The sequence below is a fragment of the Sinohyriopsis cumingii genome, chromosome 17 (genome assembly GCF_028554795.1).
Source record: "Sinohyriopsis cumingii isolate HCF-2022 chromosome 17, ASM2855479v2, whole genome shotgun sequence".
Classification (NCBI taxonomy): Eukaryota; Metazoa; Mollusca; class Bivalvia; order Unionida; family Unionidae; genus Sinohyriopsis; species Sinohyriopsis cumingii.
In genome coordinates, this window is record NC_142977.1 from 60,555,693 (window position 1) to 60,568,384 (window position 12,692).

Here is a 12,692-nt window from a genome sequence, read left to right on the forward strand (position 1 = left end):
GTTTCTTCTTCTGTTGTACTGTTGATTTCTTTGCTTGTTTGTTCAGATACGGTTTCTGCCGTTGTGTCTCTTATTCCTGTCTCTTGTGTTTCTTCTCCATCGCTCTCATATTCGTTTCCGGTTTCGAATTCGTCGTCATCATCCATTTCTTCTTCTTCCTGTTCATTTCCATTTCTCTTGTCGTTTCCAGTTTCCATAGTTTCATCAACGGCATATTCTCTTTTTAATAATTCTCTGAATTTGCTTATTAGTCACCCAATAACCTATAATTACAACTATAACAATGATATAATTTGCGCGTATTCAAATTTACTTAAAATTACAGATGACCCTATGGCAGCAGCAGGGGGGACGAACAGACCAAGGCCATTTTCCATATGAAAAGCTCTTCAGAAAATATTGTTTGCAGAAGGGCTGATTTCCCAAAATAAACGCTTCCACGATGATTAAAAATCGCCAAAAAATCCGGAAACAACTATAGGTATTGTCCCCCCCCCCCCCGCTCCTGTGGTAATATCAGATTTTTATCCAAATATTTTGTAATTTCATAATAATAAAAAAAATTATCATATAAATTAAAATCAATAATATATTAATATTCATGGATGTTGGAGAAGCATATACTACTAGATTAGCACGAGAACGATTGGAAGGAATAAAGAAATATTTTCCATTAAGAGAGTCTGTCAATCGAAAAATACGAGCAGTTGAAGATGCCAAGCAAGGCTTCACTGAGTCAACCGAATTATTATTCAAACCAGTAAATGAAGCTGCTATAAAGCTGCTGAAAAAAGTTACAGAAACTACTGAGCAAATTTTACTGGGAAATATTGAAGATCCCGAAGAAAGAAAGCGAGGTATCCTTCCGGCGTTAAAAAAAAACTGCATTAAGAACTAAAAAAATAAAAGGACTTTTACGAGATCTTCCACTTGATATAGCTATTGCTCGAGATGTTGTTGATGGTTATCAATGACCTCAACCTGCACCTGAAGTTTTTCCATATCAAACTGAAGCTGAAACTCAAACTATATCTCAACAACCTAAAAAACCTAAACTTGCTTATGACGATCATTTTGCCATCGTTGGTGTAAAAGCTATAGGTCTTAATCCACTTAATAATCTTGAAGATTATCATAATTTTGGTGCTTTTGCTTTTTCGAGTTTTTCAGATAGACACAATTACTTAAAAACTGATGTTAAAATTAATAGTAGTGATCAATGGGCTGATTGAGTATACAAAGCAAGGAAAGATATTCCTCGAATAACTAGTAAAAACACTGATGAATATCGTGCTTTTATTGATGGATTTAGAACACAAAAAAGATTTAAACAGGCCGGACAAGAAGAAACGAAAAGATTAATTACTGAAGAAAAGGAAACAAAAAAGACAGAGAGGGAAAAAGAGAAAGAAAGAAAAAAGATGGAAAAGGAAGAAGAAAAAGAAAGAAAAAAGATGGAAAAAGAAAGAAAAAAGATGGAAAAACAAGAAGAAAAACAAATAGGTAAACCAAAACCAGACCAAAAAAGTTTGTTAGAAGAAATTGAGCAGGCTGATGATGATCATCCAGATGAACAAATAAAAGAATATTTTAGAACACATATAGACGAACCTGCTGGATTATCCCCGCCGATTAAACGATCTTCAAGATTGACAGAAGTAGCTTCTGCAGCATTTAAATCACCACCGGTAGATTATCCTGTTGATATGTTTAGAACAAATGCTATTAATGATATTAAAAACGAAAAAAAGCAATTGCAATTGCTGCACATAATTATGGATTAAAAGAATTTTACGTGAAAAAAGAATATATTAACAAAATAGATTTAAAAAATTGGATTCCGGCAATATATTTTGCTTCTAAATCAAAATATATTCATTTAGATGATCCGGATTAAAAAAAATTTGTAAGTGAAGTATTTAAGGAAGAAGCAAGACGAGCTACTCAACAACCATCTCAGAGACTATCTGATCAGATGCCGCAATTTCTCGAATTACAACATGTTGAACCTAAGCGAACAAGTCTACCATTACCAGAATCATCACCACGAGTTTTAATACCAGAGCCTTTAAGATCAGAATATGGTGATAGAGTTAGACGGGGTTTACCGCCTTTTCCTGATAAAAAATTACCAGAATATCCAGTTTTTTTCACCATCATAGTCTTCAAGTGATGAAGCTACCGGCAGCGGTTTTGGAAATAATTCTATCTGCCCCAATAACGTTGTCAATGATGTATCGCGGCTAGAGGTTCTTACTGGAGAAAAACGAGCCGGAAATAACTCATCAGAAATAATCAACGAGGCAACTGATATCTGCCAAAGATTATTTAGCGGCGGCATGATGGATGTTATTGCATATAAAAATCTAATTGATGAACTTATTGACGATTATAGCGACTAGTTAAAGACAAATAATTAAATAAGATGATAATACATAAAAATTATCGTAGACCTGTGCCTGTCCGCGTGGTAAACTCGCGGTTACCAGGATATACAATTACTTACGGAAACGGATTAGGTGACAACGTTAAAGGTTTTGTTACGCGAATAGCTCCTAAGGCGGGACCAATTGCAAAACAATTATCAATGAAAGCGATGAACTTTATTCGTGATAAAGCTACCGCTGCTATTGGTAGCGCCGCCAGTAAGGTATTTAGCACCGTCAAAGACAGAATATTAAATTTAGTACGCCGAAAAAACCTATCGCGTTACCAAGTACCACTACAATGCCCAGCGACGTTAGCAAGGTAATAAATGACGCAGGAAATTAAAAATTAGCATCGCTGAAAAATCAAGGAAGCGAAATAATAAATACTAGCATGATATCAGGAAGCGGTCTTCGTTTTAGAAGATAACATTTACAATAAAAATGTTCTCGCGAATGTCTAACGCTGCTTTTGACATGGATGAACCTGTAAGTAAAGACGAATCAGTACGTGATTATCAGTATTATTCATACGACGCTATAGCGCCAGATAATATTAATATAGTTGAATTACAAGTACATGACATGAGCAGATATTTTCTGCCGTGTGAGGCTTTTATTGAGGTTGTTGGTGAAATTATAAGAATTACTCCCATTGCTGGCCCTCCCGTTGTTGATACGTTCGCAGATAATTTCAAAATCGGATTTGTCAATAATGGTATTATGGCGTTATTTAAAAGCGCCGCATACATGATTGATGGAAAAGAAATCGAATCATTTAATGATAATGTCGATGTTGCTACAACGATTATGGGCCTGGCGAGATATTCAGATGATTTTGCTAGATCAGCTGGTCCGAGCATGATGTTTTACAAGGATAATTCCAATCACGCTGATGATAAACCATATACCAAAGTACAATTAGCTCAAAATGCTGGGGCTGCTCAAGCACCTGGAACGATAGCTCAGCCAGGTGCTGTGTTTCCAGTGTTGCATGATTCTAATCCAGATTACAATCTAGGATTTGCCACACGTAAAAAAATGTTATTAGGTGATCGTAAAAGATTTTCATGTGCAATTCCATTATCGCATATATTTGGATTCTGCCAAGATTTTAGAAAGGTTATTTTTGGAGCCAAACACACTATTGTCTTTTATCGAAAAGAAAACAGCAACGATGCCATCTGGAGAGAGGCTGGTGGTGGTGTTGGCAATAACGGTAAGGTTGTATTATCTAAACTAACGTTGTGAATGCCATCAATGACTCCATCAATAACTGAAGAAAGCAAATTACTTTCTTTTATGAATCAGGGTGGTAAATCAATAATGTCCTGGTTAACAACAACCACAGATACTGTCACTACCAACATCAATGGTAATTTTACCTGGCACATAGCATCACAGCAAGGTGTTTCTGCACCAAGACATATCTTTATTGCTCTTCAAAGGAATAATCGATTTGATCCAACAACTAGTCATATGATATTTGATCACTATGATGCCAGTGAAATATCATTACGAATAAGTGGACATCAGGAACCAGTTGAAGAAATATCGTTAGATTTTGCTGGTAATTCTGTGGCGCGCGGATATCATCGCCTGTTGACTTTTCTAGGGCGAGATCAGAATATTGATACTGGTTTACAAGTATCACAATTAGATTTTTCAAATTTATATTCGATCTATTATTTTTCACTAGAACATCTTGATTTAATAAAACAGTCTGTAATTGATATACATTTTAAAGCCAGAGTAGTTAATCCACTTGGTCATCATTTTAGGGCTGTTGCTGTTATACTGAACGATAGAACTATGATCCTGGAAGGTATTGGTGGCCGAATGAGAATCATTGACGCTCCTGTAGAAAAAATGTGATCTAAATTTAGATTTAGATTGGGTTGCGTTATTATAAACAATGCCATATGAACACGTTAGTGTGACCCTAACTCCGGGTCAAGCGAAAAAACTTCCATCAAATACAACAAAAATATGTGGGGTAAAATTAACATTACAAAGTAATCAAATTCAAGGTGGCCCAAATAAACTATCGATAACTAAAACACAACATAAACACTTTAGCAAAGCTAAATCAGCTAATATTGGTGTTCAAATTGATTTGTCTCCAAGCGCGGTCAAAGATATGACAAAGTCAGGTGGTTTCTTCCCGCTGCTAGCTGCATTACCAGCGTTATTAGCGGCAGCTGCTCCTGCTGTTGCAAAAGCAGCCGCGCTAGGTGCTGTTGGAACCGCATCAGGAATGGCAGAAAAAAGAATGTTAGGAGGAAAATACGGCAAAAAAAAAAAAAAGACGCGGCCTAAGACTGCCAGGAACACCGCCATGGTACGGAAAAGGTCTCCGATTGCCAGGAACACCGCCGTGGTACGGAAAAATCAAGTAACAAACTATTTCACCGATGTCAAATTTTGATTTAATCGACGCCGCTAAAAAACTAAAAATAAAATTCTTTAGAGGAGCATTTATGAGAGATCAATTACCGACAAGTCCAAATCAATATGAAACAGGAATTATAAATCTCGACGACAGTATCGGTCCTGGCATGCATTGGGTTGCTTACGCGATTAATCCACGTGAAATTATTTACGCTGACTCGTACGGCTTGGCGCCACCGCGAGAATTTCTTAATTATGTAGCGCAATTAAATACTCCAACGTGGTATTCTACGTTACCGACGCAGACATTAACCGATCCTCCGATATGTGGCCGTGAAGCAATTAATGTTCTTGCAGCAATATCTAAGTCGAATAAACCATATCATAAAGCTGTTCACGAGTATACTTCTGATAAATTAAATCAATCAATTATAAATAATGGTTGACATTTATGGAATATCTCTTTCATCAAGAAAAAAATCTCCAGTTGATATTGATTTATCTAAATACGCAACAAAGGACGACGTTAATAATCTTTTAGCGATATCAGGAATAGATCCTGACGAGGTTGTTATTTTTCACGATCAACACGGAAAACTAAAAACAAGTAATATTAAACTAGCCGATATAATTCGACGAACAGAATATAACACTCACGTAGGTGATTTTACTGCCCTTCAGGAAGCTATTAAAAAAACTGATGAAATTACTAAAACAAAAATCGATGATAACACCGAAAGAATATTTGGAAAAAATAGTAAAATCCGTGATATCAGTGAAAAAATAAATGAAATTAACGAAAAACCAATCGATATTAAAACCATCACTGATACATTTCAAGGAACTGAGTTGTTGATTCATGGAATTATCGAGAAAACTAGCTTTATTAAAATTCCACCAACGATAACATCATCACAGGTTAACAATATGATATTTATCACCGCCACGGGATCATCAACGTGGACACCAGAAAATAATACTTTCAAATACACCGCAGCAGTTACTGGTGTTTACCGGTTATATATATATTTGCCAAAACTAGATTTAGAATTTTAACTAAAGAATATGATTGGAGACATCCCAGCGATAGATTTCTTGGGGGTTTTTTTTAAACTATTTTAATGAATAAAGAAATCGAAGAAATATTTACGTTAGAATCCGAAAAAGTAACAGCACCAATATCATATTGGTGGGTTATGGAGTTTATCGCCGAATCACCTCAATTATTTACTAGGTAAATTACAATGAGCGCATCCAAGTACAGGTATAATCAGGCGCGTGCGTGGCAGTCATCGCTGAAAACCATCATCGACGTGTACCAGATAATGATAAAAAAATATCAACGACGGCTGGTTATCATTGACGTTGTTGTTTATTCGGTATCAGCGGCCGTTGCTGGTGCGGGAATAGTATTATCCGCGATAACAATGATGGCGCCGATAACAGTAACTATATGTGTTTCTACCGCTGCAGCGATCGCAGGCGTTTTCAATATGATCGCGAAAAAGGTATCTTCGTGCACTAGTGAAACATTATCCGATTACGTGATTAAATTAAATACAGCAACAACCGCGTACTCGAAATTATCTTCGTTGTTATCTGAGAGTCTCAGCGATGGGAACATATCTGATGCTGAATTCGTTACAATGATGAAAATTTACGAAACGATTAAAGTAATAGATAATAATAATGACAAAATTACTCAAGCAGATCGTGACAAACACAACACTGCAAAAAACCACGATGATTTCAACAAGCTCGACTAACCCAGAATTTAGCGTTAATTTTCCAATCGCAATTTCCATCAACGAGATCGCGCTAGCACAGTTACGAGTCTACTACAGCTGGCCAAATATCAGATCTAAATCATTTGGTGGATTACAATCAAATAATTCTTTTGTTTTTGCTAACAAAAATAAACCCGACGGCAGCTCGGATTGGACCGTTGGTGGAATTCCAACTGGAAGTTACCAGATCGAAGAAATCAACGATGAATTAACACGCAGAATAAAAAATATAACCGGAGAAGATCCTGGAATAAAGATATCCGCACATGAACCAACGTTAACTTTGATCATCGAGGTAAGTTCAAATTACGCCGTTGATATTTATGCGAGTTCACTTAGAACCGTATTAGGATGGCCTGTGATTGCGCCGCCAGCGACACCTATACCACCTGAACCTAAAAAATCCGATTATACCACGGATGGTATTATATACAGCAATAATGATCTAGATCCTATAAGTATTATATTTGAAATGAGAGACAAAGGATTACCTGTTAAAATTATTGTTAGAGGAAAAGATGATATGTCATGGATTTTGTATAATGATAAACAACAACCTGATAAATTTCTTGAATTATCTACTGTTAATGAGTGGTTTAAAGATTTTAAACAAAAAGATAAAGAACATCTACGGTTGCTACGACAGTATTTTCAAGAATGTATTTTTAACATATCAAGTTCATGTAGCGAGATTATCAGACACGTAATGAGACTAAATTTTTCTCACATATAATAAATTTAATTCATGAGCAATTAATTCAAGTCATAATAAATGAAAAATCAGACAATAAATATAAATTTTTAACCGCATACTCGCTAACTGAAGCGACGCTGCCAAATTTTAAATTTCCCGAATATAACGCAGATGAATTAAGAAAATCTGTCAGCGATGCCATTGATGAGTTATTTTCTGGGATACACGCCGCGTGGAGAAAATCATTACCACCGGCGGCTATTCTTAAACGCGATAATGATGCATCCGGGCACGGCCGGCATATCCCGCCGGAGGTCGTAAACATAACTAACGTCGTTGTAGTTAATCTCGGTTGCGACATCGTCGAAAACAGCTACAGCGCTGATACATCATTGTCAAATCAAGCCGGCAAGGATTTGTTCTTTATACGTTTTCACCGAAAGAACCACCAAGTTATTTAATCGTACAGGAACCAATCAATCTGGTTTATCTGCGATGTCATAATAATTTATTATCAAGGATAAATTTTCGCTTGAGAGATCAATCCGGAAGTTTACTTGATTTACGTGGGGAAATTCTGAGTATAAATTTACTTGTACCATCATAGTTGTACACGTAAAATAATAACACAAAAAAATGGATAGAAACCTGACAAAATATATTTTTCTTAGTTTTATTAAAAATGATATTATTTTATTGTTTTTCGTTGAGCATTTTTTTTAGTTGTCGCACACGAGTACTAATTATTTTTTTAGCCTCGTATTCGTCAGACAATTCTGATCTTTTTTCAACCGCGTCAGCTAGCGCGGCAAACTCTTTTATCGCTGATTCATCGTTGTCAGTCAGCGACTGATACATCGCTGATTGAATTTTCTTTATAAATTTATACTCGGACGACAACACATATCGACCTTCCTGCTTATGTTGTGCTAGTAAATCAAAATCCTCAATGATTTTGTCCGAGTCTAACTCAGCTGATAATTTTATTTCCTTAATTTTTAGCACTTCGATGAATTTAATTACGTCGTTGATATTTTCTTCGTTCATTATATACTAATATCGTATTTGTAAAAGTAAAAAAATATAATTACCGAAATAGATAATTTTTTTCTAAAATTATTTTGAATTTAAAATCAACATTTTAATCTAATATCGGAATATAACTAAATGATATCCAATCTCCAAACCGATAAGAAATTGTTGAATTAATTATTTTTTCTGCAACTCTTTGCACTGAAACCGGATGAACACTAAAATATTTACCAGCAGAACACATTGACAGAAATACTATCTCTTCGTTGGTACTCAGATTTATCGATTTAACTGTTTTTATTTTCTAGTACTTTTAAACCTACCAGTATTTCCTCTCACGTAGTTTTCACTCTGAGTAACCGCTTGAAGATTAGATAAATTATTGAGTTTGTTTCCGTCGATGTGATCAATTACAAAACCATCCTTGATTGGTCCGTGAAAACATTCAAATACAAATCGATGATTAAAATAACATTTTTTCACAGTTTACAGTAAATCTGAGATAACCAGTATTTGTAACAGTACCAATTGATCTTTTTTTATTTGCAATGGCTGACTGTGTCATCGCACGATGCTTCATAGTTATGGATGATTGGATGCTTGTTGAAGAGTGTATCCATATAACAATTATTATCTCTCTAAATGAAAATTTGCTTGAAAACCTGTTTAGATAATCTTCTTCGCATCTGATAGCGATATTACTATTGGTGGATTTTTTATCGTAATATCTTTCAAGTTCTCAATAGCGTTTTCCACCACATTGTGTACATATTCCTGTTTTTCCGCGTATTCCGATGCTGCATTTGATACATCTAGTTGTTCCTGGGCCGATTTTACGAATACACGCTAAATGTTCTCCGCAAAATTCACCTCGGCATGATTTTTTTAACAAGTAAATGAACCAACCATTAACCATTTCCACTGATTCATTATAATTAGATATTTGTTTAAAATATAATATGATTTTATTTGACCTTGATGATGCTGAATATGATTTACCTGAAATAAATCGCGCCAAGAAAGAGTTTTACGATGCGGCGCTGCTCATGTGTGGTCGACGTGGAAAACAAACGGTGTTGATAACACAATGAAAAACATAATTAACGCATTAGGTGATAAAAAAATTCACTTTCAGGATAAAATTTATAGTTTACAACGACAATGACGTATGGATTACTCGTGATAAGCGAGATCCTGTGATTGGTGGAAAAAATCTGTCGTGGTAAGTGGAAAATCTAAACCTGGAATGCTAACTGGCATTGATAAACCATATTATATTCGCGCGTATCCGATTACCGCTGTTGTTTATGGAATTTATCAACTTCGTGATAAACCTGACGTTGAAGAACTCGCGTTGATGAAAATGTCAGCAAAAATAAATTGTGTGGCTGAACGAGTAATAGAACATTTTACAAATGCAAAACGCGGAAATGGTTTAACAGATTTATGACGAGAAAAAATAACTATGTTTGCGGAATCAGTTGCTGCTGGTGCATCCGTTAATGACGTTGCTGAATTATCGACAAAATTAAAATTTCTCATGACGGTAAAAACGTTATCAGGGGAGATTTTATATTCATCCGAATATAAATGTAAAGGAGCACCTATTGTAATTGTTGATCATAATTCTCATGCTTGGACTAGCGCAGTCACGATATTTCCGCGAGATCGTAATATTAAATTTTATTCTAAAAATATATTTGATTTTATTCATGAAATAATAAATCCGATCCTGTATCAGTTTGGTTATTTTCCAGCAATGAACGATATGATCAGTTTGTGCGACCTAACGGTGACGTGCACAGGAGTGAATTATTACATAACAATATGAAGGAATTAGCAGAAAAATATTCGATGAATCCTGAACAATTATTACTTAATTGTTTTACTGTTCCATCAGTTGTTGCTCACACCGCCAGGGAAAAAAATTCGTGGAAACCAACGCGACGAGAATTTCTCAAAGATGTCCAGGATAGTTGATTCGAGTACGGTCACGGCGGATTATGGAATACTAAATATAACTGTGCTGACATGATATCATTTGACACGATCGCATGTTATCCTGGAAGTTTTTTAGGGATGGGTGAGCGTGCTAAGTATTTTACGCAATTTGGTCATCCCACCGACGAAATGACTCGTGTGGCAATTAATGGTCCGCTGCCAGATTTTTCATTGACGGGTTTCGCTCGCGTTGTTTCGTTTAAATTTGCTGCTAATTTACATAAAATTTGTTATGTTTGGTTTGGTAAACACTTTTCGGAGCAACGATGGACTCCAATAGTGTTACTGCGAAATATGTTAGAGTCTGCGATGTTAACGTCGTTGACGGTCAGTGAAGCAATTATTTCATATAAAAAAAAGATAAAATTTGGTTACCAACGGAACACGACAATGCAAAAGACTTAGGTAGAAAAATAATTGGTAAATTTACCCAGGGCGGCGCATATGATCATCAACGACATCATTGTAGATTAATTATGGACGAAGCTGAATTAGATTTTATAATTGCTGATACCGCAGAAAAAGTATTTATCTATCCGACGAAACAAAATTAGGTACCGTGATTAGTTACATTGACGGAGAATCTCCGCAGTATACTCATTTAAGATCATCAATGTTAGCGTATACGAGTATAAATTTATTATCGATGATAAATAAATTTCCTTGTGACGCAGTTAGAGTAGCTACTGACAGAAAACATTTATCGGCGCTGACAAATTTAACCGGCGACGGCTCATGGGGCACGTGGAGAATCAAGGATGAAAACATCCTTAATTATTGCATACCAGCCGATGTTGCCGTGGAAGATAAATATTATTCTGACACCGTATTAGAAATTTCAACAGAACCTTATGTGTATGATCCGGTATCACGATATAAAATCGTTTACGTGAACGGACCAGGTAGATCCGGAAAAACAACAAGAACAATAGAAATATTTAGAAACTCTGACGTTATTGTGTTAGCGCCAACAAATCGATTAGCGCGAGAAATGAAACAAAGCGGAGTTAATTCATGCACGTATCATAGTTATTTCAAATACAGCGGTGGCATATGGAATTGCTCGCGAATGGGTGATAAATACATTAATAAGGTTATAATATGGGATGAGATTTGTACTGTTTCATTTGATATATTAAAGGTGTTTCTTGACTGGTTATCAACGAAAAATACCGCAATAATAATGTGCGGCGATCACGGTCAACCCAATCCTATTGATGGAGAATCTCCTCATGAGCGGTTAAAGAATTGTGTTGATTATTATGAAGAAGTTAACGCCGATTACAGATCTCTTGGTGAAAAATTAGTTCAATTTAAAAAACTAATTCGATTGCAATCAAATAAAACGCAATGCGGTGTGATGCGTGAAATAATTCCAGAAACATCAATGAAAGATTTTTTAAATTTCTGGACGCCAAATGATTTAATAGCTGCTAGTAGAAAAGTAGTTCGTGATTCGCTTCAACAAGAATTATTTAAATTACATCAAGAAAAGTTTTCGTTGTTACCAGTACCATTATGTTATCGACCAGCAGATACTCGACGACAAAATATTGATGTTGATATACCGGGACAAGAATAAATAATTTGATGTTAAATGATGTTGTCGCAGTTGATATTAATTTTGTTGAAGAAGCAATTAACGCAGAAAAATCACGTTGGACGCTAGGATACGCAATGACAATTCATTCGTCGCAGGGATTAACTATTACTGATACTTGTGTTTGGATTGTTGATGATCGCATAGAATGGTCTAATTTAGTTTATTTAGCCGTATCTAGAGTTAGAAAATATCACAACTGAAGCGTATTGTTTTAGATGGATTAGTAGCCGGCGACGACAACTACATGATAAAGAAAATATTATTCGGGTACAAACAATTTGATAAAAAAAATAATTATGAGTATGACTTAGATGTCGACGCTATAATATCGCTTCGACAACAACAAAATGATCACTGCGCTGGTTGTAATTGTATTATGACGTGGAAATATCAGAAAAATGATTCAAGACAATTTACCGTTGACAGAAAAAATAATAATTTAGGTCATAGCTGAGAAAATGTTACTTTGGCGTGTTTATAATGTAACCGACGTGAAACTGATTACCTAAGTGATTGCGGCGGTAATTGAGTATCAGCGGGAATTATTTGTAGTTGCTCACGAGTAAATCCACGCTCAGAAGCAAGTGAATCAGGTATATAAATTGCTGGTCTACATGACGATCTTGTCAAATAGGATCTGTTGCTCTTTCTCTTCCGCCCTCAGCCTCGCCTGGTTTATATAAATATCGCACAATATTATTACCTAGAACCGGCCGTGTTGAAAAATCGCGTCTTTGTATTGGTATATTTATTTTTCT